This window comes from Anoplopoma fimbria, chromosome 15 (genome assembly GCF_027596085.1).
Source record: "Anoplopoma fimbria isolate UVic2021 breed Golden Eagle Sablefish chromosome 15, Afim_UVic_2022, whole genome shotgun sequence".
In the NCBI taxonomy this organism is placed as follows: Eukaryota; Metazoa; Chordata; class Actinopteri; order Perciformes; family Anoplopomatidae; genus Anoplopoma; species Anoplopoma fimbria.
The window spans coordinates 17,397,396-17,424,523 of NC_072463.1; the positions used below are offsets into that span (position 1 = coordinate 17,397,396).

At 42.2% G+C, this 27,128-nt stretch overlaps 1 pseudogene; it reads left to right on the forward strand.

Annotated features, from left to right (window-relative positions):
• Window positions 1-523: 523 nt before the first annotated feature.
• Window positions 524-3,566, forward strand: LOC129103780 (uncharacterized; annotated as a pseudogene).
• Window positions 3,567-27,128: the final 23,562 nt, after the last annotated feature.

A 27,128-nucleotide genomic window follows, 5' to 3' on the forward strand; every position in this document is an offset into this window, starting at 1 on the left:
CAAGGAGGAATGGCTTAGAGAAGTTTGTTACAATTGAATAACCTTTCTGGTCTCATTTCATTTCCTTGAGACCTAGTGAGTTCTCCTCTCTCACCTAAGACTGTATTGTAAATATTGTTTCTTTAAAATATGTCAGACTCAGGATAACCTTTACCTGCACTGTTGTAATATATATTTATCTTTGCACCCCAGTTATTCATTTCGTTGCATTTCCTGCTTATGTGTATATAAGCGCTTTTGGCTATTTCTGCATGAAACCTTAATTCTCTATGGGGTGTTCTATTTTCCTTTATCTTTTATAACCATCATTATTATTTGTTAATATTATCTTATTTTGCGTTATTTTATGAAGTTTTAAATAACGTAGTTCGGGAACAATGACCACGCCCTGAACACCTAATTGTCTCTGCACAAAGTATTTAAGCATGACGGATCCATCCACTTCCTCCTTGACTCTGTTTCCTCATGACGTGAGAATCGCGAGACAAACACAACAAGAACCCAAAACCGCTTACCCAGCACCATGGACCAGGAACTCTTCCTAAACCCTTCCGACAACGAGTTGTTCAAAGAACACGAGCTCACCCCCGAAGTCCCGAGGCTCCAACCTTCTCCCACCATCCTTCGTCGGCAGCAACCTCGGCTACGTTCCACCATCCACATTCCTCGTGGCTCCCGACATTCATCCGAGGCCGTCGGCCCCTCGCCTTCCAACAGCCCCAGGGGGAGAACTCGACTTCGGCGCGCGAGGGACATCGTCCCTCCCCGAAGCTGCTCTCCCATCCGCTCGAGATCCAGGCGCTCGAACGACGGGCAAAACCACCCTGACCCTCCTTCACCACGCCGACTCTCCAACAGCCCCAACACGTCCCACATCTCCAAGTGGTCTCCCGTCTAAAGAACTTACTCACCCAGCGCAACATCCCGTTCAATAAGTCCGACAGGAAAGCAAAACTTTTCACGGACTCCCAACACAACAACACTCAGCAAACCTCCCGAGCACTTCCGGATTCCCGCCGCCGCGTCAGCCGCTACGCCGATGACGTCACAACGCATCCGACGGCCAGGGAAACCCTGTCAGCCACAGCAGCCCCCGAGAGGGCCAGGTCGTATTGCAGCAAACCCTCTCTGACCCAGAGACATCACCTTCTGCATTTGTTTTCCCCCAATCTACACTATCAACCCATGCACATGCATCCTTTCATCCCAACATCCTTTCCTCTTCTCTCCCTCCTGCCTTTCCTGCATCATCTACCTTGGCCAACTTTGCTCCGCCCTACATGAATCCAGCTACCTCAGCTGCTCAGACAGCTCCAACAGCAGGGGCCCATAGCGGAGCAACCGGCCAAAACCTATTCTTTCCTCCTGTTTCTCCCTTTTCCGCGACACCATCTGCTCGGTTTTTCCCGACCGCAGGCCCGAACTGGATGACTACTTGTCGTTAATCCTAGACCTGGCCTTGAGGTTCGGCGGCAACGGTTTTTACTCCTACCATGTCCTCTTCACATCCGAAGCCGCTGCTCGAGTGCAGCAGTTCAACCAGGGAACTTACTGGGGTACACTAGACCCTGAATTATATTGCAGAGTCTTTGCAGCTCGCTCCTCCCTTAACTGCGAGTCCTGTGGCGCACCTTCCCATCCAGCCACCACATGCACCCTCACAGCCCCCCTGCCTTCCACAGCCGCTCCTAGAAGACGGAGCCCCACTGGTTACCGCAGCCTGCCTCCATCATTTCCCCCACCATCCATCATCCCAAAACCAGCCACCAACCAGCCAACAACCACTGGCCCTCTCCCCAAAGGGGTAGACAGGAGAGGCAGACCAGTCCTCTTCCAGGGCGGGAGAATGGTCTGCAATAACTTCAACGATTTAGGATGCAGCACCTCTAGCTGCCGCTTCCTCCACACCTGCTCCTTCTGCGGAGGTGCCCACTCCAGACCAACCTGTCCCCACAACCCCACCAAGCACAGCCTCTGTAAGTACCTCAATACACCAATCAAGGTCAAGCTCTAGCTTCCGCCTTACAGAACCACCCAGACCGCCAGTTCACCAGCTTCCTAATACAAGGTTTCACACACGGCTTCCACCCAGGTTTGCAGGTTAAACCAGAACAGTCCTATACATGCCATAATTTGAAATCCGCCATCTCCGAGCCCAACATAGTTGACAAACTCCTGGCTCAGGAAGTCAAAGACTCTTTCATGATCGGCCCTCTCCATAGCCCACCTTTCCCCATATTCAGAATCAGCCCCATCGGCATAGCTACTAGGAAATACTCAGGAAAAAAGAGACTTATAATAGACCTCTCATCCCCCCACGGCTCTTCCATCCCAAGCATCAATAGCCTAATCCCGAGCCCGGACTACTCCATGCAGTACACCACAATCACCAACGCCGCATCCCTCATTCGCCTCGCAGGATAAGGAGCCTGGTTGGCTAAAGCGGACATCATCAGCGCCTTCAAAGTTCTTCCGATCCACCCCGAATTCTGGCATCTTTTCGGCGTCCATTGGAAAGGCTCTTATTACTTTGCAGTGCGCTTGACCTTCGGGTGCAAGAGCAGTCCAAAAATCTTCGACTGCTTATCCGAAGCTCTCTGCTGGATCCTGATCAACGTCCATAAACTTCCGTACATCATCCACCTCTTAGATGACTTCCTCACCATCACGCCACCTTCCTCACCCCCAGCACACGGCCTCAACACTTTAACCTCAGCGTTCAAGGAACTCGGCGTTCCTCTGTCTCCAGAGAAAACCGTAGGCCCCAGCACCTCCCTCGAATTTCTCGGCATCACCCTCGACTCAGTTTCACTCCAAGCATCCCTACCTACCGAAAAAATCAATCGGATCTCCTTACTCATTTCAAATTACCTCCTGGCCCCCAAATGCACCAAACACCAACTCCTTTCACTGTTAGGCCACCTCAACTATGCCATTCGCATCATCCCCCAAGGTCGATCCTTCTTGTCCCACCTCCTTTCGGTCACCGCCTCTGTCCCAAATCTCCATGGCCACGCCTCCCTGGACAAAGCATGCAAAACGGAGCTAAAACTGTGGCACCAGTTCCTCTCCTCATGGAACGGCATCTCTTTATTTTACGATGACCACATCACCAAGACGGAAGACATCCAGCTGTTCACCGCTCCATCGGCTTCGGCGGCTTCTACGGCAGCAAATGGTTTTCAGCCGAATGGCCGCACAAATTCTCATCCCTCACCCCTTCTTCGGCAATCTCTGAAATGTATCCGGTAGTCATAGCAGCCATTCTTTGGGGCCGGGAATGGTCCAAAAAGACAATCGTTTTATATTCAGACAACAGCGCCGTCGTAGACATCATCAACAAAGGACGGTCACATTGTCTAGACATAATGCAGTTCATGCATAGACTCACCTTGGTTTCGGCCCAGCAACAATTCATCATCCGAGCCTATCACATCCCAGGTCACAAAAACTCCATAGCTGACTCACTTTCTCGTTTCTCTTTACAGAAATTCAGACGATTGGCGCCAGCCGCGGACCCTCTGCCAACTCCGGTCCCACTGTTTTCAGCCACCATCTTCAACTGACCCCGCTACTAGAACACCTAATCTCTGCCTCCCAAGACGCCATCCTCAACAGCGTCGCCCCCAGAACACTCTCATCATACCTCACCGGATGGAATAGCTTTAAAGCCTTCCACGCTTCCCTCTGCCTTCCATTCCCCTCACTCGACGTCCTGACCCTCACGAACTTCATCACGTTCGCCCATTCACTCCTCAAGATCAAGCCTTCCACTATACGGGTCTACATAAGCGGAATCAACTTCTTCGCCAAACTTTCCTCAGGCACTCCTTGTCCAGCTGCGTCCCACTCACACATCACCATGTTACTCAAAGGTCTCCGTAAAGCCGAACCACACCCCACCCCTAAACATCTGCCCCTCACCTCGGACCTTACCCGCTGCATCCAAACACTCTGTTCAGGCTACCTATCTTCCTTCATGGACAAAGCATTGGAGTCCATGTTCTTGCTGGCCTTCTTCGGCTTCCTGCGCTGCTCGGAATTCACGCTCAGAACTCTGACCACCATCCATTGCAACACGCCACCATGTCCGACATCTCCATCCACCATCCGGACACCATCATCTACCACCTCAAACGCAGCAAGACCAACCAGTCTGGTCCGCCCCAGCCCATCTACATCTTTCAACTAAACTCATACCTAAGTCCATTCGAACCCATATGTGACTACATAAGCGCAAGATTAGCCAGCGGAACTTCTCCACAGGACCTGCTTTTCATCACAGAGACAGGCAAAGGGGCCACAAGAACCTGGTTTCACCACCACTTCTGCCAAATTCTCCATAAATCCGGTATACACCCGGAATATTACTCAGGCCACTTATTCCGCATCGGGGCCGCCTCCACCGCCTCAAGCCAAGGAATCCCCGACCACGTCATCAAGATCCTCGGCCGCTGGTCGTCCCCCGCGTACCTCACCTACATCCATTCCAACCTAAATGACATCAGAAACGCACATCGGCACCTGTCCTCTTGAAGCTGTCTTTTGGGGACTCTGCGCCACCTGACCTTCCGGAGAGACAGCCCCCACCCAAGAGTCTCCAATCCCCCTGTTCCTGCCAGCCACCGGACACCATCGCTCTCCTCCCACCATCAGTCATCAACCTTCTTTACCCTCCCTGCTTCTCTACCCTACACCCCTCCTTCCCTTACCCTCCATCCCTTACCCTCATCCCTTCTTCCCTCGACCCCTACCCCTTCATCCCTCGACCCTTATCCCTTCATCCCCTCATCCCTCCAACCCCTTCCCTAACCCATCCCTCTGACTCACATTCGTAATAAATCAGTCATCATCTCGTGATAAGCGTGGTCTTTGTTAGTGAACTCTCCATATGTTGTTTGTCTGCTTACTTTTTTATATACTTGTTTTAGGTTTAAGGAGCCAGAGGTTGATGAATTTGCTTGAGGTTGGGTGAGATGGGTGAAGTAAATTCTGTTGTTCATTAATTTTTATTTTATATTTGCCTGCGTCATGGAAAAATGAATAAAGCGATCTATAACATTTTACAGCTGTTGATCCTACAAATGGTAAATATCGATACTGTAACTTATTTTGCAATGTCACTGTTGAGCGGCCACAGGGAATATGTAAGTAAAGTCTACGATGATTGATTATTTGCAATCAATAGGCCTACAGCATTTCCACTCACAAATTTAAGACAATAATCCATTTTACATCAAAGTCAAAGTCTTGCACATCTGTAACACTATGCAACATTGTTATTTGTCTGTATTGCATATGAATCATATCCATAAGAACCACTTAGAAACATCAGTCAAGAAAAAAAATGATAACCAGTTTTTCAACAAAAAGATCATTTGGAAATCCTGAAGCCAATGAAATGCTGAAAGTACAGTCCAGGAGCATACTTGTTCCTCATGCGGTCTTTTACACGGGTATCCCTACCTTTGATGGTGTATCTGCACCATGTCAGGAAACTGTGGCGCTGCGCCAGCGTCTCAGTGGGTGTGTTGCAGAGGCATACCACTTGTAATGAGTTCCACTAGCAGAACAGAAGGACATCCCTGCAGAAGACTGGGAGACCTTTATTTCTGCTGAGACGTCCCCAAAAGCGTTCCTGTAAAGAAATACCACGATGACTATACCTCCTATTTCTGAAGTTTACAGCTTCTTTTAAAACATATATTTGAGGCTAATGAAATCATGCTGAAATCATATTTCGAGCTTTTGGCAAAACATCACACACATTCCTTCCGTGATAAACTCTGCTGCCTATTTATTAGTCTCCCACTGAACAGTAAATGTCAAACTTTGGACGTGTCCTGCAGGGTTCGGCTGCTCAGTGTGTACAAGCACATGAAAAGAATTTTCAGGCAACATAAAAAGGTTCTGCTAATAAAAAGGTGTGATGTTATGTCAATTTCCAGTGAGTTGGTTAACCTCTTGCCTCTATTTTCTTTTTCAAAAGCAGGGCTCAGTTCTTATTCTTAATACCACTTTTCTCAGAAAGATTCTCCACTCCTTTCATTTCATGAGCAAACACTCACGCTTGGAGGAGTCGTGTGTTTTTGATGACTGTTTTTCCATTTTAGAAACTCTGAAACATCCCTTGTTTGCTTGAAAAGGATAATCACCTAACCCATGAAATGTTGATGAGCAAAATGAGCAGAGCCGTATTTACCGTACGGAGAGGCTCATTAGAGAGCCAATCCCAGTGACGAGTTGTATGAGGTGGCAAGCACCTGCCTTCTGTCTGAGGCATGCCTCTCTTATTGCACTCGCTTTTATTTACTCACTCTCAAATTATTTTTGGCTCTTAGTTGACAAAGATAAATGGAGGGATTAATATATATTGGACTAATCTGGAAGCTTGCAGTGGGGGTAGCACAGAGCCTGGATAGTATTTCCCTCAGGTAACCAAACGCAGGCCCACTGGATTAAGAGCCATTTGAGGTAAGGCTTAACCATGATCCAAAGCTATTAGCAGAACATGGCTGTAGGAAAAAACGAGGGGAGGGGAACCAGGAAGCTTTTTAATTGCCTCCAACTGATTATAATTCAGAGATGCTACTTAATACACGATTGCACTCAAGAGACATGCATTTAGTTAAAATCAGAATCAGGTCTTCAAAGTAAACTGAAAGCTACAAATTTTTTTATTTTGATCAACCTAAGATCACCTAGGAAACGACCATTTCTGGAGATTTTGAATTGTTTGATTGTGACCACTAACACAAAATGCCCCTTTCCTCATGATTAAATTAATTTGGCATTTGAAAACAACCTCACATTAAACATCAAGTTCCATACTGGCATACTGTAGAGCACTATGGCATGTTTGGTTATGTTAACACAGTGAAAAAAGAAAAGCGAGAAAAAAAAAATCTTTAGGCTCCACCAGCTCATTGTGTCTTTAATTATGTCAATAAATGGCACGTGGTTAGAGCCGATCTATATGAATGTTCTACACTGTGAGGTACTTGTTTTCTCACAATCTTTCAATGGTAGAAAGACATGACTGATTTTGAGGGAATAAAGTTTCATCAGTTTGTTGGCCTTTCATGAGTGTTTTTAAATTGAAGAATTCTACCACATTATTCCTTTTCAACAATTGTTTGGTCCACAGGCTTTAACCTCAGTATAGGCCTTTGGCAGACATTCTGACTAAAAGCACAGGTGTTACCAAAAGCATCAATGATGGCTCTGTTCTATTCAAGTGTTCCGGTAAGCCATGACAGTGAGCAACACTTTATCATACTGTATGCAGTCAAACAAGTTTGGGGGTATTTTTGACAGCAATGAAAATGGAAGAAAAGGCAGATTTCTTTAAGTAAATGTATACATTTTCTTTCCACAAATTAGGAAAAGTTTGACCCTGCAAACTGAGAAAGGATCTAAAGCATTGTTGCTAAAACAACATATCTGGGTTTGATGTTCAGTTATTTGGAGCTCTTAATATTCAACATAATCCCCCTAACAAAACCATGTCTCTGTTTCAGTCTGTGTTGTAGCTCATGCTTGAATGTTGGTTTTAGGAGCTAGGCAGGTGCAGGTTGTTGAACTGATAAAGACTATGGTGATCAGTGATTGGCTCATGTAAAGATGGCGTATGAGTGGTAATGTTGATTGGATGAAGTTGGGGGGGTGATAAAAACAAAACGAATAGTGTGATTGAGAAAGAGTATGAATCAAAGAAAAGTAGAGGATTTAAACATAATCTTACTGACTAAACATTCATCAAAACATATATATGTAAAAGCCCTGAACACACCCACGGTCCACGACAAAGGTGTTTTTAATTGCCCGATTAGACCTCTTAAACTGAGTGGGCATGTCCAAACTGTGATTGACACATTATTCTCTCCTGAGCAGAGAGGTCTAATCAGCCACCAATCAACACCTGTGTGGGTGTTCAGAGACTCTTTAAAGAAGGTTGTGTTCATTGCCTCACTGTTGTGTCAGAGTGTCAAGTGTTCTGTTATTGAGTTAGGAACATAAGCATTGTAAAATTAAGAGATCAAAGTGCGAGCAAGTTATCAGACCAAACGTTGGCATAAATTCATTTTGACATAAATTAAATGACCTACAATGATCAAATGTGACATCTAATGAAGACAAATAGTCAGTTTATAGGTGAACACAGCTGAAAGATCTGACTATAAAAACAACCAGAATGGTTCCAAGAATGGCACACAAAATTGGTTGGTTTTTTTCCAGTAGTGAGGGATGGTTAAAAGACTAATACAAAAGGTTTTATGAGAAGCAAACAGATTTAAAGGAACCTCATGCCACTATGATGGAAATGTTGCGGAGTAGAACAAGAATTTGGACTAGTTGGTGAAAAATAAAGAAAAAAAGTTTTTTTTAACATCACAGCATCTAAACATGTTCTAGTTCAAGTATGAACCTGAAAATGAACACAATATGTGACCTTTTAAACAATCAGGACTTGTGATTTGACTTCCACTCATCTGCTTTTTTTTGATTCGCTTGAAATGTCACAAAAAATCCTAAATACAAAAAAAAGGTAAATCATTTGTACTCACATGTCATAAAAAAGCGCACATACTGTGTCTGATAATGTTATTTAGACTCTTTTTTTGTAGGCCAACCTAGAAGTTAGCATCGCAATGGTTACTTTGAGAAAAAATGATTTTATTTTATGTAATTTTGAATTATTGCAGAAAATAAGCTCTATTTCAAACCAATGTTTTTGATACTTAAATGTTTTGTTCCGCACAATAATCTTCACAAATGAACACCACGTTTTATGATTTGAAGTGTAAATATATCCCCAGAAGTATGTTTATTAGACTCATTTGTTAGCAACCGCCATTTTTAAAAAACATGTAAAAGCTTCAAATTTCATGAGGAGTATTTATTGACATATTTGATGTGGTAGAACAGAGGAATAATATATCATAGGTTTAGGCTTAGGCACAGACCTTAATTCAGGCATCTAACCAAAAAACCCATTGACTTAAAAAAATGCTAACTCATTTCTGGGTTAACGACTCTTTCTTGCAGCACGCATAGTGCACCACCGTAAAATAGAAAAGATTTAATCTGAGCCTTAATAACAGTCTTGATATATAGGTACATGTGTTGTTTCTTTGTGAAGTGCAAGTGAAAGTCATGGCTCAATGTAATAAAATTATTTTTACAACACTGAAAATGTAAATGCAGTAGAATAGCATTGTGTCACTAAAGTGGCCTTTCAAAGACAAGAAAAAGTTATTTTGTTGACGTGCAACGTTATGACTTGACATGACTACAGAAAAAGTGATCTGTAGTAAGGAGCATAAATCCATTGAAAGTTAATGTTTAAAAATATGTGAATCCAATATCTCCTGCTACCGAAACTGACATAAAAGGTTATACATCATTATGAATCATTAGGCATTCCTAATTTTTAGACAAGTCTTCCACACCCCTAACCCCAACCATTGATTATTGAGCCATGGTGTCAGAAATGTTTTATAAAAATCTGTGAGGTTGAAACAATTTAAAAGGTGTCATTCTATTGAGTTTTGACAGCCTTTACAAATCTAAAGCACAGCTGCAGCCAGTCAGCCTGTGGCGAGGTCTAATGAGCCTGGTTAATTGAAGACACCTGTGTGAAGAGCTTGGACAGGCGGAGGATTTAAAAAACTTCTAAATGCATTTTCAAACACTTTTTGTTGCCGTTTACCATGTAACCTAAAAAATATGTGAGATCTACATGTTATGTACATGTTAATGGTATCAGCATGTAGAGTTATATGAAAAACAAAGTCAAACACAAGCTCATTTGACTCACTCTTTCTCAAAACAAATTTTTAATTTCTTCTTTATACGACCATTGACAGCCTGCTGACTCCTCACTCACCACTTTTTGATAACAAACGATAACACAGATCAGCGCATCGCCCACCCCTCAAAACCCTCTCTAAACAATTTCAAAGTAATACATTTAAATTGGAAGTATATTTCGTGCCTGCACCCTTTTTGTCAGTCGGAGGACATTTCCCATCACAACAAACATTAACTTTAGACAAAAAAAATCATGGTTGGGCTCAAAATAAATATGGAAACTTAAGCAAAAAAGAAAATGTGTAAGATTCTGGAAAACTGTCCTCAACATGTCACATCACAACAACACATTGGGATGCGTAATCTCAAACACCAGTGTATTGGTTCAAAGTTTTGTTTTGTGCTGAGCGACATTCACAACATTTTTCATTTGTCTATATATCAATCATTAGATTTAAATTTGGTGACTATTCCACCAACTGGTGTGAAACTGGGTTGGACAACCAGCCACTACCCTGCACTCAGAGGGTTTTGGACGATGTGTTTGGCTAACAGCTAACGGAACTACATGTAAAAACACCACTTGGCTCACTTTTTTTGTTTTGGACGGTGTTTGGCTAACCGCATAAAGCTAGCGGTACTACCAGCACACACACCACTGTGCCTCACAGTCAATGAGCTTGGTGACTTTTTTGGGGGGAAAGATTGTATGAAGTGTTTTATTTGATGACTTTAGGACGATTGCCTGTATACATCATTGATTTATTTCAAGTTATAATGAAGTGTGTTTTATCACGTCTTACATCCAATTGGTGTCTCGATGGGGACCTGGCAGAGATCTGCACTCTACTGAGAGCACCTTTCTAGTTTGTTATCTTCTCTGATATTATAAATTAGTCATGTTTGACAGTATGCAGTGACATATGGATTTTGGCCAGTTACTGCATACAAATGAGTTGTCATTTGTTTGTCATTAATAACGTAATCCAATGGACAACAATTTTTTTTAATTTCATCGGAATACTTTTGGATTTCTTCAAAATTAAATATTGAAAATATTGCATGTTTAACTAACAACACATGCAGGCATAAACATTTCTTTATCTTTGAACATCTCAAAACATTTTCCATGCAAATAAAAATAATTTAACATGTTCAGCATTTAAAATTTGTCAAATCAAATCACCCTTACAGGTTTACTCTGTGTGTTATACAATATGTGGACTGCTGTTTTTTTTGTGTTAATTTTAGTTGCTGCGGCTGTTGATCAAAGGCCACATGCAGGAATTTCCTCTTGTAATGCAAGAGGTGCACTTACTCAAAATGTTCATCTTTCATTTTCATTGTAGCCTAAATAAAAAAGGAATTAAAATTCCATTATCAGTAAATCTTCATGTGAAAAAACAAACAAATTTAGTTAAATTACCATTAACAAAACCAGCTACCTAAAAGGATTAACCTCATTTGACAAAAAGTATATTTTAGGGACTTAATCAAAAATGGAATGTAAAGTTTTTCTTAACAATGTAACAATAATCTGATTGCACAATTTTTCAAATGTAATCTGGCTTGATTATAGTTACTTGATTTTGTAGTTTGATTACGTCATCACAATTCCATTGAACCCTTTACTATCCAACCCTGGTTTACTGAAAAACATGATTTATTTAATGTATAGAATGCACTGATAAGAAAATATGAATGTTGTATATTATCCTTGTTTTGCTATAGTAGCCATTCAAAGGCATAAAAAGGTTCTTTGTTGACTTGCAAGATAAGATTTGTCTTTGAACTCTGATTTATAGTAAGGGGCATCAGTCCAATGCACTTATGTGCAAAAACATGTGCATCCAATATATCTTGCTATCAGAACTTAGAAACTGATGTTAAAAATAATACATTATACTAAATCCCCAAGCATTCTTCTGCTTTATATTCTCTATTTTAGACATGTCTTCCACAACCCAACCATTGTTTCTTGTGCCTTGGTGTCAGAAATATTTTTTATATAAAAAATAGTGATGGTAACAAATTAAAAGGTTTTCAAGGCCTCAGCTGCAGTCAGTCAGCCTGAGTTGAGGTCTAATTGCCCTGATTAAGTGAAAACACCTGTGTGAAGAGCTTAGCAGGCAGAGGAAGATTTTAGCAACATTGTCATACTTCTTAATGCATTTCTGAATACTTTTGTGTTGCTGTTTTCAGTGTAAAATGCAGTATGTACTAAAAAGATTAACATATCATTTGTGTGCTACTCACATTAAATGTTATCAGCATGTAGCTTGATTTGAAAAGCAAAGAAGCAGTTTTTTAATTGATTCATGAACCTTTATTTACAAGCTGATTTGACCTAGATGAGAATTGATTTAATTACAGTGTTACTTGACCTTTTTAAGCTTATGTTCCCTGTATATCAAACTCTTTTTAATGTGAAGTTGTGGCTGTGGCTTTCATTTGTACAGTTTAATAACAAGAACAACACCAACACAATGAGAAAAATTATACAGACTATTATTTAAACTTGGCCTACGAGAAAGTTCCTCAAAAACATGTCCGAAACTGACCATCATGGGACTCCACAATATTGAAGAACATTTGGGCCCAACAGGTTTATTCAAAGAGAAACTATTGCAATACACCACATCAAACACAAGGTGGTGCCACAGAATAAGGTTAGATGAGACCTGTTTCACTCCGTCATTGGAGGAACTACTTCTAGAGACAGAATTGGCTTACTATTGTTGTCACACAGTAAAGCTTGACTGATATAATCTGAGCGTTTTAACAAATACAAACTCTGTGTCGCACATCCACATCATGACAGGTTCTCCATTTTCCCCCTGACCTTTTCTGCCAATCACCGCCACTGTAAAACAAGTGCTATAAAACACTGGCCAGCTGGTGATAAAGAGCCCTCACATCTAGCAGGTGGTGCTCTGTATGTAACGTCCCCTCCATACAACCAGCCGGTTATGGCTTTATTGCCCTACACATCCCCTTCATATCTGCCTGCTTCCCAGCCACAGCCAGGTAAGACCACCTGTCGGAACAAAGATAAGACAATAAGAGGGATTGTGTTTAGTGATAGCCTGGCAAGCACTGGATATGGCCGCAGTAATAATAAAGTGTGTGTGTGTGTGTGTGTGTGTGTGTGTGTGTGTGTGTGTGTGTGTGTGTGTGTGTGTGTGTGTGTGTGTGTGTGTGTGTGTGTGTGTGTGTGTTTGTTTCACCTGCCTTGTGGGGACATAAGTCTGATTACACATTATGGGGACCTTGCTTTTTATGGGACAAAATGGGGGCAATTGCACATCCCCATAATGAAAATCCATACATTTTATGATAGATGCTTGGTTGAAGGTTAGGGTAAAATTTGGTTTAGGATAAGGTTTGGGTAGATTTCCAGGAAATTAATGTAAGTCGATGTAATGTCCCCAAAAGTCTTGAAAATATGACTGTGTGTAAGTGTGCATTGAGTTCGGTAACAAAAGTATGATATTTCCAGAAAGATAATTTTTCGATCTTCTTTCATTACAAGATGTAGCAAGGTTTCTATATGTGCAATGATCCAAGATGTCCACTGGAGGGCAATGTTGCTCACTATAACATTAACCTTTTATTTATTTGTATCTTATTATTTATTAATTTGGCTGATTTTTAATTATCAGTGGTATTTTTTTAGGTATTTGAATTTTAAAAAACTCATAAATTCTAAATTAACTCGAAAGAATTTGACTATGAAAGCTTTCAGCATATGAACACAGACTGGTTGCATGAAGCAGATATGGTTCACGGTTGTCCATTTTGCTAGCTCGCCTGCACGCCCTCACTGCTGGAGTTGTACACAATAGTCGCTCACTTGCAGACGTTTGGTTGGCTTAGCACTTATACAAACAGGGCCGGCTGATTATTTTCCTGCTTTGATTTACCAACATGCCACTGAGATCAGCAGATCAACAGCTAGCTTTTTGAGTGCTCTGCTTTTCAGCGTGATGTGCAGTAAGTCTGAGGATCTCTGTGCAAACAGCCTCTTTATGACAGAGAGCGAGGTGAGTGGCTTCAGACACTACAAGCCAGACAACTCATCAAACAAACACACTAAAGGCACTGAGTACACTCACTCTGTACCATCTGATTTGTGTTATTAGAGCATTTATTCACACAATATTACAGCTTGCTATCAATCACCCAGTGCTGATGTATTCCATTTTGATGTATTGTGGTGTGCATTATTTCCTTTACAAAACATTGTGTTCCTGTATGCTATAACACTTAAGTATTACACCACGCTGGTATTTGGTGTGAACATGCATTCTATATTTTCCTCACTTTCACTCTATCTTGATAAGCCAGGGACTTGATTCCTCACTTGACACTAGCAGTATCAAGAAACATTTAGTGTTTATACAGCACATAGGGAGGTGCCATGTTTTTTTACATGGGTTTTAACACCTTTCACTACCTAGCTAGTTCGCTCAACTTGCTATCTGGATCTCACCTGATGAATCCGCACAACTCCCAGCTGCAAGGTACAGAGGTTTCTTTTCACCAACCAACCTGGCAACAGCTTTAGCGCTAATCTCCCTCTAATGATTTCTCTTTGAGTCATTTCGCTTTATTGTTTCTCGAATGTGAGAGTTGATGACTGATTATTTTAGTGTTCTGCCACCTTCCAAATCTCTCAGCATTTCTTATCTCAAGATAAAAACACAGTGCATGTTAATGGTTGAAGTAAACACAGGTGCACATGGTGTTCATTGCAAATCGTAGCGGGGGAAATGAAGCATGTTTGCTTAATCCTTACAACCACAGAGATCCAAACCTAAAGCGCACCGTATACACTTTAAAGAAGTGTGCTGCAAATGCTGCCTCACGAAAGCAAACAAGCTTAACATTAAGAGTGCCTGCTAATTTGAACTAAATTAGTGTAAGCAGTCAGTATGTAGCATACACCCTGTAAAATTCTGACAACTATCACAACACAGAGTTCAAAGCTGATGCGACGGTGTCATGGTCCAGGCAGCATCCGCAGGATGTGAGTGTGATGATGCTGTAGCGTTATCGTGAACGTTCTCCTAGTGTGCAAAGTTTCATAGTGAGAAAGTGAGCGCTGAGATATCAGAAGGCCCAAACAGGAAGCATCCCCGCTGCTTCACAACAGGCAATCACGTTGCACACACTCTGGAGATGCTCACCCAGACAACATCGTTTTTCTCACATCCATAAACGGATGTTTCTAAGCTACATTTAAAGCGCTTAACCAAATTAGCAGTCAAATGAGCAACAACATCTGGTGTACGTTAACGTCACAATATTTCCCGGAGACAATGCAAAAAACGATGTGACCGCAAATGTAAATGCTTCCTTTTCTTTTTCAATTCCCGGATTTAAAAATGGGGCCATCAGTCCGAACGCCATTGTGAGGAATAGGAAAATGTCATTCACGGGAATCAATATCTATTTCCATAATGGCATAAGAATAAGAATAGGACCACAGGCTCATACAGATGGTCCGATGGAAGAAACGGCGGTTAGGAGGTGTTTCACTGGGTCGCGTGCATGAAAACACACCGTACCATGGTGAATCTTGTGGTCTACTGTTTTCTACAACACTGAGGAGTGAAGCAACTGCCACAACTGTCAGTCTGGTGCCTTGAAGTCAGCCGTGAGCAGCTTTCTAACCGCCAGAGGCCATCTCATTCACATTCGAATGGCCTCCGCAGAATCATTAATGCAGCTCATTCTCTTCTTTTTCAAAATGTTCAGGCGCCCAAAATTGTTTACGTCCCCGTCAGTTCCACTAATGCATCTACCCTGAATAACAACCCGAATGCCTTGATGGACATCTTGGTGATAAACACTGAGATGGCCTTTTTTCTGTTTTGCTTGGGGTCTTTCCACGGTGCCAAAGTGGGCCTGGTTTGCAACCATGTGTGACCGGGGCACTTACTGGCTCAAACTAATGACCCTAATTGGGAAAGTGGGCTCCGTTTCAGGGTCACTGACAGACTGACTGGCATGTGAGGAATGTGACCGGTTGGCACCCGCCTATTGTCTGGGTTCCCCCTATCAATGAACTGCTTACTGCAATTGACACCCTTCCTCTTGCTTGTCTCCGCTTTGACCGTTGTTTATAAAACTAGTCTTTCAAGCAACAGCTTTCTTAGCAGGTGTGCAGCAATGTGGCTTGTGTGCTATACCCGAGTTTGTTTGTTTGTTTGTTTGTTTTTGGTTTCCTCTGAGTGACTGGCAGGTTTTTAAAGAAATATTCAACAGTCTAAATAATCTCACACTTTTGTCTGAAGCCTCCAAACTTGTCTTCTCTGTAAAGGGAAACTTACTCTCACCTGACACGGGAGGTTTCTCCTCTGTCTCCCATCGGTGCAGAGCAGACATGATCCATCCCTTTTGTCACACAGCTCTGGTACAGATAGATGGGCTTTGTTACTAAAGGGAGTGGTGGGCTATTTGTTAGTGTTGCACTCTGAACTGGAATCAGGTGCTGCACTGCGTGGGATGAGGGTTCAGGTGAGTTTCACACTAACAAGCCATTTTGCAACCCCCCTTCGGCATCACATCACCAATTAATCAACCATTTGATGTGGTTGGCCTCTCTTTGTGCTCCACACCCTCGAAGGCCTTCATGAATGAACCCGTTGTAGCAACTTCAGGACGCAACTTCAGTCAGGAATTTTGAAACATTTCTTTTGTTTTCCGTGTAAGACTAATATATTTGCACTAGTATTTCGGTCAAGATTGCATGCTTAAAATATGGACACGCAGACATGTTTAGTGCTGCTGGAGTGCTTTTGATTAATAATGACAATGTTTTTTAAAGATTTTAGCATTTAATTAAGGTGTGAGAGAACACATATTGACTAGGGTTTGATACCGTTTCATGACTCAAATGACACAGAGCACATTAACTACCAGTGCCTCACATTATTTGGTCACTTTTAACCATCTCAAAGGCATGATGTGTGAAGCAAACGGGGTTCTGTGTGCGTCTGTGATCTTTTTTTGGCTGCGGTATCCATTCAGCTCTCTTTGTGACAGGTTACTGTCGCTGCCACCTGCATCCCTGCGGTGCCGCTCAGATGTGGCTTTAACTAATACCTGCACTATAGTCCTCTCATTTCAAACTCAGAACTGGCTTACATCCGTAGGTGTGCATTAAATCAAATAGAAATCCCCTCTTTGGAACACCCAGACTCTCACGATTTGAGGACAATATAAGTATTCCGTCTCACCACAATTCAGAGTGCAGATGGTCACATCGTAGCTTAATGTGGCTCTGAAGAATACAGCAACACACACAAACTGTGGTCATGTAAATGTGTGTGAACCGGTTGGGAAAAGTAATTTTCCCAAAGCTTGTGTCCGTAACGTCCTCGCTCACAGAAGATCTTTCCAAGAAATAATCATTGCCAAACCTTTTATAGTGAACGGTTTATATTCTGTGATGATTTTTGTTTTACTTGCTAAAGCTTAGCACAAGTTACTGAAAGACATGGGTGTGAGCCACGCGCAATCAGGTATGTGTGTCAACAGTGCTGGCCCGGAGGTGAACCCTTGGATACACCTTGTGCTGAGGGAGAAGAAAAGGGAAAGGCAGAGAGAGAGAGAGAGAGAGAGAGAGAGAGAGAGATGGAGAGAGGCGGGTGTGGCCCGCTAAGTGAGTCAGCCGGAGCCCGAGTCTGCTGAGTGACAAATCAAATGCCAATTGACAGAGCGCACTCTGGCTCCAAATTCACTGGCTCCCTCCACTGCACAGGTGGTCTTTGTCTCACACATGCACACACACGCACAACAACACACCAACCCACCCATGCAAACACACACACATCGACAACCTACACGGCGGTGCAGCCTCAATGGGTGATTGCTCTCTGCATTAAACAGGTTAATCTCTGCAGGAAAAACAATACTATTTGAGTTTGACAAACATTCCTGATCACACATAGTGAATCAACAGGAAAACAGCAACACAAATCTCTCTTTTTTTATATATATTTTTTCCATTATTAAGATATCGTGGATCTAATCCAGTGCCCTGTGTGTGACCTATAGCAGTTGCAACACAACATGCCAGAATCTGACCTCATCCACACACAACTGTCACACTTGATTAATGGGGCTCTGAGGTGAACCCTGTGCGTCGGTCCCAGGTCAGTCTTTTTGTGCTGATCCTTGAAGGGAGTGGTCAAGTTGTCCCCACTAAATTGATGGTGCTTCCAGGAAGGAGGGAGGTAAAACAAGTGCCACATAGAGAGACTTGCTGAACCTCTTTATGTACGGCTTTTCTAGCCCGCTCTCTCTGTCCCCCATACACACACACTGGAACAAAGAGAAACCACTTTCAGTTGTCAGTCACAGCTCCAGTTTACCTTGATAACTTTGGCATACTGTCAAACTTTAATCCATAATAGGTGTGTTTGCAAAGCAAAGAATCCCTAAGAATGATCTATTTGCTCATTCCTTGTGTCTTGTTTAAATAAATGCATTACATAAACTCTTTCTGTATTTGTTTGTAAACATCAGGAGATGACACGCTGAGCAAATTTACTCTCGTGTGGTTACGAGGGGTGCTGAAGTAGCTCCCATTAGTAATGCCACCTAATAGCTATAGGACTTTAATGCATATTGCTGTTTGTAGATTTTCCATTTTCAAAATTGAAAAATTGAAGATGAATTTGTTATCACTAGCTCACTCTTGGGTTTTATAATAAAAACAAAAGAAGAATACAACTTATGTCTAGTTTGAAATGATGAAAATAAAAAATAATATTCCGGCATTCATCAAATACAAATTAAAAGTGGTTGCAGTGAGAATTTTTAACCGCAGTCCCAGTCCTAACCATTTAACAAGTTTCACAGCATCTGCAGGGTCACAAATGAAATCCAGTATATGTCCCCATTCTGCATCTTTGAACTGCATGCATTTGCACATTATCGAATGAATCAGGGTTTCCACAAGCAGATATAACCCACTGAGACCCACTGCAGAAATTTTGTAAATGTGAAATGCTCTGTCATGCTCGGCGTGTTAAACATCTTATGAACAGACTTGCAACCCGCCCGCCTGTCTGCTTCCCTGTCTGTACTCCACCTCGGGAGACGGGGATTAGAGGCCTTGGAGGACTGACTGTATGGATGGTGTATGAATAACTTGGAGAAGAGGTGACAGACGGGACAGATCGCGTCTCATCACCAGTAAAGCCTCGGGGCTCCCATAGGGGACCAGTGCATCACACAGAGAGCTACATAAAGGGCCGCCGCAGACGAAGGCCTGGTCAAGGCCTAAGCTATAGAAGCCCTGACATCTGGCTTTCTTCTATGCTTCACCGCCAACCTGCTACCCCAGTCTGGCAGCTATATGCACTTCATTATTGCGCCTTAATGCGCTCTTGAATCACAGTCAAAATTTTGTCCTGATATGTCTTTTTATTGCCAATATAAATTTATTTCATATGTAGTATCTCCCATAAGATATACAGTACGTTATACCATCCTACAGTATATGATGCGTGCAGCCCCATTATATTGCCCATTTAAGTACAAAATGTGCAATGTGTGTTGCATTTTGGCCAACAAACAGTAAAGATAAAATTATGATGAAACAATAAAGGCAGGCTCAGTCATTTTGAGGGGAAGATACACAGCAGGTGGTACGAAAAGCTCTGACAGAACCCCTGATTTGTGCAGAATTGTGTTGCTTAAAGGATATGGCCACCAGATGCCCATTTGGATGAAAATCTAGGTTTCAGTCTAATCTGTCAATTTTGGAAGCCAAAAACGTGTCCGCTTCGTGAGCAATGCAAGAAACTTTGGTGTGAACACTGTTCCAAAACACTTTTTTACTTTAATAGATTGATAATTGTCAGGCGTGTGTTTACAATTGTATGATTACAATTATATTTTATTAATCTTATTTACAAATAGCAAGCTATACAGTTTTTTTTTTTCATAGGAAGAGTTGGTTGCCTTTGTGCTGGGTGCACAGGACCTCAGCAGTCCTAGGAACATAGCCATAGATGGCAGTGTTTTGCCTTATTTTTAACAGCCCACTCAGCTCTGTGGCTGTGCAGAAATGTTAAAAAAAAAATGTGTGAAGTATGCTTTCTGATTTGAGTATATATTTAAAATTTTATTCCACAGTTATATCTGGTCTTCACTAAACTGCTCAAGGTAAATTTCCTGAATGAGTCAATCACTTAATATAATAGAAAATAGTGATTTTCACATGGTGCATTGATAAGAGTGCCTCATGTATTGTGTGTGTCTTCTCATAATTATAAATTATACATCTAACATCAGGTCATATCTTTTTATGCTTTATTTTCACACGTTTTACTTGGACCCAATTTTTGGTATTTTTTGTGGCTTCAAATGTGGCAAAGTGATTCACCTAAATCACCTTTTAGGGGAATCGAGCAAAAATTTGTATAGTGTCAAATGTATTTTTTAGAAGTGTTTATATTATTTAATAATTTTGCTATAAATTGTCATTTATGTGATTAATTTAAGGTGTTCCGTAACATGGCACTATCATATTTACCTCGAAGACATAATTTGATTCACATTTATTATAAGTGAGTATTAAATAACAATGTTTACTCCTTTTGCATTATCTAGGAAGAGTAAATGATCAAATAGAGAAGCAATTAGGGGGTGAACTTCAAGATGAGGATTCTCTGATGCATTTCTATTTGAAAAAAAACAACTCCTGATTTTCTTCTTTTATTCGCCAAGTTCTAAGATTTGTTGCCAAGTTCTTCTTGAATAACTTGTGTTTAAACAACAGTACATTTCCTTGGTCTCTTGCTCCGACTGGGCCAAGGTCGGTTTTATATTCTACTGGAATCATAAAATGACACTTGAGATAAACAGAATGTTTACCCTCCCCATGTGAGCTGAGGCTGATATGTAAATGCAGCCTTATTCTTTCATCAAATTTGCATTTACCCTCTTAACCAAACACTACAGGGCTCCAATTCAAACAGCACTAATGATGGCTGGCCCTTTATGACCGATTGCCGTATCGGCGAAAAAGGGGAAGAGCAGTTTAGCCTAGAATGAAAGGAGTAAAGCATAGTAGCTATCTGTGAGTGGCTGACAATAATTGGATCAACTCTGCAGAGAAATGGATGTGTTTTGATGCTCTAGTGGCTGACTGGCAATCGTCTGGCTTTTCGCCTATTTATCATTCCCCTTTTATCTGCTGCTGCCAGACCTTTCCACAGCCTCCATTCCAGGGCCGGCTAATCAAACAACTTTTTAATAAGACTAAACGGCATCTCCACAGCCAGAGAACAGAGCAGGGCTTCACAGCACCGGGAAGAGAATCTTGGGATGAATATCAATTAACACTCTGACATTCTGTTTTTTCTTGCGACGAGAAGTTTGACACAGTATCAAGAAGATGCAGCTGACTTTGTTTACTGCTTTCAGATGTGTCAGGAAGGCAGCAAGGCCACAAACCGTCTAAACGTTGGGCTACTTACTGCTCATCAACAAAAAAGCTCAACTTAGCTGGACTTGAATTTTTAGCTGGACGTCCTTCAGAGCTGCTCGTCCGTACACCTTTGCCTTTGTCTTTTGCCTTTTCAAAACAGAACTAATCCCTGTAGGAACTGTCAACAAACTTATTTTTATATTTCAATACATATCCTTGGTAAATTTTGTTCAAACTATTTCAAAACTTTTTCAAAAGGTCATTTTCTCTCAATGTAGAACATTACCTGATATTGCTTCTGGTACTTTAGCACCTTTACCCAACTCTCTGGTCAATACTCTGTGCCGGACTTGCTTAATCTTATGGCTGCTTGGCAACATGGACATACGGCATTACAGTGAGAAGGTTCAAGGTGCTACCATAAGCAACCCTGGCCTGTTTTCCCTCCTTGTCACCGGACAAAATTGATGCCTCGCAGCCCACTGCAAGCTCACCAGCTGCTGCTTGTCCATGCGGCTATAGAGAAGTTAACAAGCTCTAAACAAAACAAGTGACAAAATGCAACAAAGGGCAGCGGGGAGTGAACGGGGCCTAACGGGGCTGTCTTTAAGGAGGATCTCCCTGTTGGTCCCCTACCACCAAAGGAGGGCAGGGCAGAAAAGGGGACCTTGATTCGAGGCCTTGCTAGGTAACTGAGGGTCTTATGTTTGGAATGTGTCTCCCTACGCCTGTGATATCCCACCCTGCGAGTCCTCCGGCCATAGGTCACACAATTTGTCTTTGTTCCCCATGCCTCAATTATGTATTTCCTTTTTGACCCCCCAAAAAAGCGGTGCCCTTGGAAGGGAACAACAAACTCACATTTTGAGTGTGCCTGTCAAATTGCTATCTAATTGTTGCAGGGCTGCAGGGGGAGCTGATATCTGCTTTTCTCTCGCCGCCGGCTGCCGGCCCTGCCGTTCACAAAGCCCGGGGATGCCACACACATTCTGTTTGTTCTACATGAGCAAACAGATTGTAAACTGGCTGATAATTTTTGTACTGACAATGTCATTTACGGCTGTCAGCCTTTTGTCTGCTCTGTTTGCTTTATTCAAATATGAACCGAGTGGACCTCCCCTCCACCGCTCACTTCTGCATTAAAATCACATCAATTCACTTCCATTTTGTCTTATCTGAAATTCATTGGAGGCAATCACTTGGTTGAATGCCCTGCCGTTGCCATGGAGACCTAAGGTCCCGTGTGGACTTCAGAAGGATTAGGAACTTGTAAGATTTAAGTCTTGAAGTACACAGTTGCTTTGTTGCATCTCCCTTTGATTTGATGGGGAGGAATTTGCCTTTTCTAACTTGCAACTGAGGTGAAATAAATCTGTATATATATTAGCATCCTCCTGGCAGGATTGATAAATATTCATCTACTCCCCTTTGCACTGATTCATCTCTTCATTTACCAGTCTCTTTAAAAGACAATCCTATAGTTATTTGCCTGAACCTGATCTGCATTCATATGGAATGACCATCCCAACCATCGACTTCTCTGAAAATGTCATTTTATTCCTGCAACGCTCTGCTTCATTTGTGAAGCAGCCATCTTTGTGCTGATACTATGACAGTCCAAGTGGCATGCAGCGCCGGGTGCCCCGATGGCACCTCTTCGCCCTGCTGGGGGACAATAACTCCAACTCAGCAAACGAGCAGGGGTGCTCTCTGGGCGCTCGCCTCCCGGGGCATCTCGCTCCTTTCCTGAGGCATCCCCCCCCCCACCCCGGCCTTTGTTCGCCAAGGTCAGGGCACAAAGTGCTGAGTTATTCACATCAAACTGTCTGGCTGGAAGCGGCTGCAGATGTTACTGTTTTTGTGTTTAGTTTTGTCTCTTCGTTCCCTCTTTTCTCTCTCCCCTGCATCTTGTCAGCGCTGGCTGCCAGGACGCTTGGCGTGTGAGTTTTTAAAAAGCTGAAAAAACGTGTCCTGTGAAAGAGGAGTCGAGGTCTTGGCTCCTGCGCCTCGTGAATTGTTTTTTTTTCTTCTTTTTTTTCTCTGCCTTCACAGCCAAAAGTACAAAGTAAACAGTCTGAAGTAAATGGATTCATTTTTAGTTGCGCCAGGCAGTTTGTGCACAACAGCGAGACGCTTCTTTTTGTCCTCTTTACCATCAAGGCTAACATCTATTAGGCTACCCTTTATTGTCGGCCATGACAGGCGGTTTTCAGAACTTAATGCATTCCAAATATTTCCTCCACTTTCTCTCAAAGGTTAAGAACAAAAGAAATCGTTTGAATAGTTTGTGCATTTTAACTAACAAAAGGATAGTGTAGATCAAAACACTGAATAACGTTCCTAAAATATGCTGTAGATGTTTGGAGTCATTTGCATCTCATTTCCTTATTGAATTGCACCGTACACATTGGCCTTTTGGTTGATGGTGAGACAGCCAAGGGAATTACAAGGATGCCTGGTTACTATGCATTTAAATGCAGCGCTGCTTACAAATTATGTAAACATCACTGACTATGTTTGGAAAAGTGCATTTTTTTGTAAGCATATGTATGTTTCTATGATGTATTTTTTTCACAATTTAAGAATGATTTTTATTGACAACGTATTGCAATGAGTCTTCATATTAACATTTTAAAAAATTACATTTAATGTGATGCATGGTCTTTATTCTGCAATCCCTCTTTACGACACTAGCAATATGTCAATAATTTTTTAGTGCCTCTTCAACACTGTGAAATTTGAGAGGTAAACAAAAGTTCTCTCTACTGGCAGGGTGTCACCTGGAGCATCTAAACAATCAATGCACATTTGCAACTTGGTATTTACCTGGTGTTGACATCAATGGCAGCCCTTTAAATTAAGGTCATTTTGTCAGATATTGCATGACATTACACGTGGCATTTTGGAAGGATAACTAGACGCTGAATATAAAGTAAAGTCCTCTGTTTCACTGGGTCAACTCAGTGTCTCTTTCTAAATAATAGAAAATTTGTGATGAAATACATAAATTATGTGTAACACGAATACAATTAATTTTCCACCGTAGAGGAAAGCATTCATTGCAACAGCAAATATCTCACTGCTTACCTGGGCTCTAATTGCACATTTCCTGTATCCAAAGCCAGATGGCAAGTTTACATCACTTGTTTTGTCATTAACAAGACATTTTTCAGCCTAGAACACTGCAGATCTCACAAAGATTCGCTTCTGGAAAAGGTTTTGACAGAGTCTTGCCGCTGCCTGTCGAGAGACTATTGCATCTATGGAAGGAGGATTATTCTCAAATACCAGCCCCTGTTTGAACAAAAGAAGCTGATGATGGCAAATTAGGCCAGGGCTTTTTCTGTTGGGAAAAGAGAAGAGAAACCTCTAAAGTCTAACTTGGTGGTCTCCATTTATTCATAATGATATATTCACCTACAGTTTACATGATTACAGAGGGGAACGATCAAAGTGGCACTAATGGACAGTTAAATCTGCATTTCATTCAACGGATCATTGCACCATGAGCCAGCCTTTTACTGAGTTAAATGCTTCAAAGTAGACATGCTAAAACGGCGTGGGTTACACTTTGGTCAAGGACACATCTCAGGTCCATTGACAGTCTTTATTGTGCCAAGAGGGAATGGGAAATCAATGGAACTGACCTGTCCAATCCAGTGTACCTATAGGCTGACTGAGGTCACTGTCAGGAAAGATCTGGCTCAGCAGAGTAAACAGAAAACTTTGAAAGGTCCCTGGGGACATTTTCAACTAAATGGAGATATGGCCCGTCAATATTTCACCTCAACTGCTGTATTCCATTTCCTGCTAAAATGCAAACCGGATTGAAAAGTTCCATTTAATAGCAAAAGGGCACACAAGCAGATCAAAGATACAGATCAGACAATGTGTCTGATCAGCTTTATCTTCTCTCTCTTGCAGCTCGGTGGTGGTGGTGCTGCTGCTAATGCCGCCGCTAGCTGCTGCACAGTCGGCCGTGCTATTGATCTCAGTGTGGCTAAAGACACTTCATGTACCCTGAAAGACTGCTACACAAAGCGGTGACATTGATAGGGCCACACTGAGGTGGGTCTTTTTGTCCCTGCCTGTGTGTGGGAGTTGGGACTAAGGATGGGGGTGGGGGCAGTGCTTTGAGCTGACCCACACAGAACATCTAAACTTCCAGCAACAGAAGCTGCTTAGGGGTTAAACTCAAATGTTGGGCTGTTGTCTAATCTGTCCAACACTTTTTCTCTTTGACTCACTTTAAGTCATCACATTTGCACGATGACTAATCCATTTAATCTACTTTGTTGTCGAGACTTGCCATCTCCGAAGCCTCGAATGTTTAAAATTGAAAAATGTAATAGATAATGTACATCATCACATACATGAACATTTTACTGAAGTTCTGCCAAGTTCAACTCTCACAGTGTCAGTTATTTTTGTACATTTTGTTAGGACTAAAGGGTTAAACCTTTCTTTGTACACAGTCTGAAAGGGAAAGTCAGTTTGCACAGCAATGGCTGTCGACAAGGCTGCCTTTCGTCGTCACACACAAGTAGCCTACATGTAGCCACATGAGACTCCTGCCTGCACATCTGGCCTTTATTATCGTAGCTAAGGAGTATCTAAACAGTGCAGAATCCAAAAATGGCTTAGTTGTTTTAGGCCCAGGTGGAAGGGATGTCGGTCGTCGTACCAGGAATTTTCATCGCACGCTGATTACTGCCTCCCCTGCATTCCATGTCCTACATATCACTGTCGTTAGTGGGCACTTGCTTGTATTGTTTTTCTAAAAGGAGTCCATTTTGATAGGATTAGCCATTGCTAGGAGCCTTGTTATAGTAGACTTAGTTTATCCAAATGCAGGAGCTGTATTGTAAAGATGTGAAAGAGCCGTGGCCACCCAGATTTCTGGAGTTGCAGGGGATGACTCTGCAGGCAAGGCGTGACTGATGCGCCTCCCAGAGGAGAACAACAACTTCCGAAAGGAAAGTGGGTAATTGATTTGGTTCTTTGTTATTAGCTTAGGGCTAATTGGGCATACCATGAGTGGCAAAACCAACAAAAGTACAGAATTGGTCAACGCAAGTCAAAACTATCAAGAGTCCTCAATGAATATCCCCTTTTGCCCGCTGATGAAGAAAGCGCTGCTCTCTTTCTTACTGTGGCTGACATGTAGTGAGACAGTGCGCCACCACGGGTGACCTCCAACCTATTCATCTTGCTTTATGTTAGTAGTGGCCTCATGCTGCCATGGAACTTCCCCCCAAAAAACTGTACAATCTATGAAATAAATAACACAACCACGTCGGGTCTTTCTTTTTTAGTCATCATTGTAAAGGAACAACATGTAAAACCTTGTGTGATCATATCTTTACCGGAAAAACTGAAATAAATTAAATGTTCTTAACTCGCTTATATCTGGTTAATTTGGCAGTACAGCTTTAAATTAGGATTATACCAGAGCATTACATTCAGCCTTCTTTTCTTCTCTCGCATTTCAATGCCATCCTTTACTATTTACAATGCTCTGGCATTTCACCTCAGTGGCACATAGGGTGTTCCTAATTAGATCATAATGCTGATCTGTTGTCCTGATTAGCATTGAATAGACTTTGATCAGCATGTATTATCAGATTACTGTGATAGCCCACCTTTGGATTAAGACAAGGTCCACGCTCATTGTGCTCTCCTGCTGTGAAGAAAGAAGGGGGTGTGGGTTGGCCGAGGATTAAGCCCGATGCCGCCTTTGTATGCGGGAAATACCACTTTATCAGGGAGGGCTGTGTCGAGCCGCGGGGTCCAGCAATGAGAAGGGGGGAGAGAGGCTGCTCTTTCAGGGGTAGCAGTCTTCTGTACCCGGGCCTCTCTTCCAGGC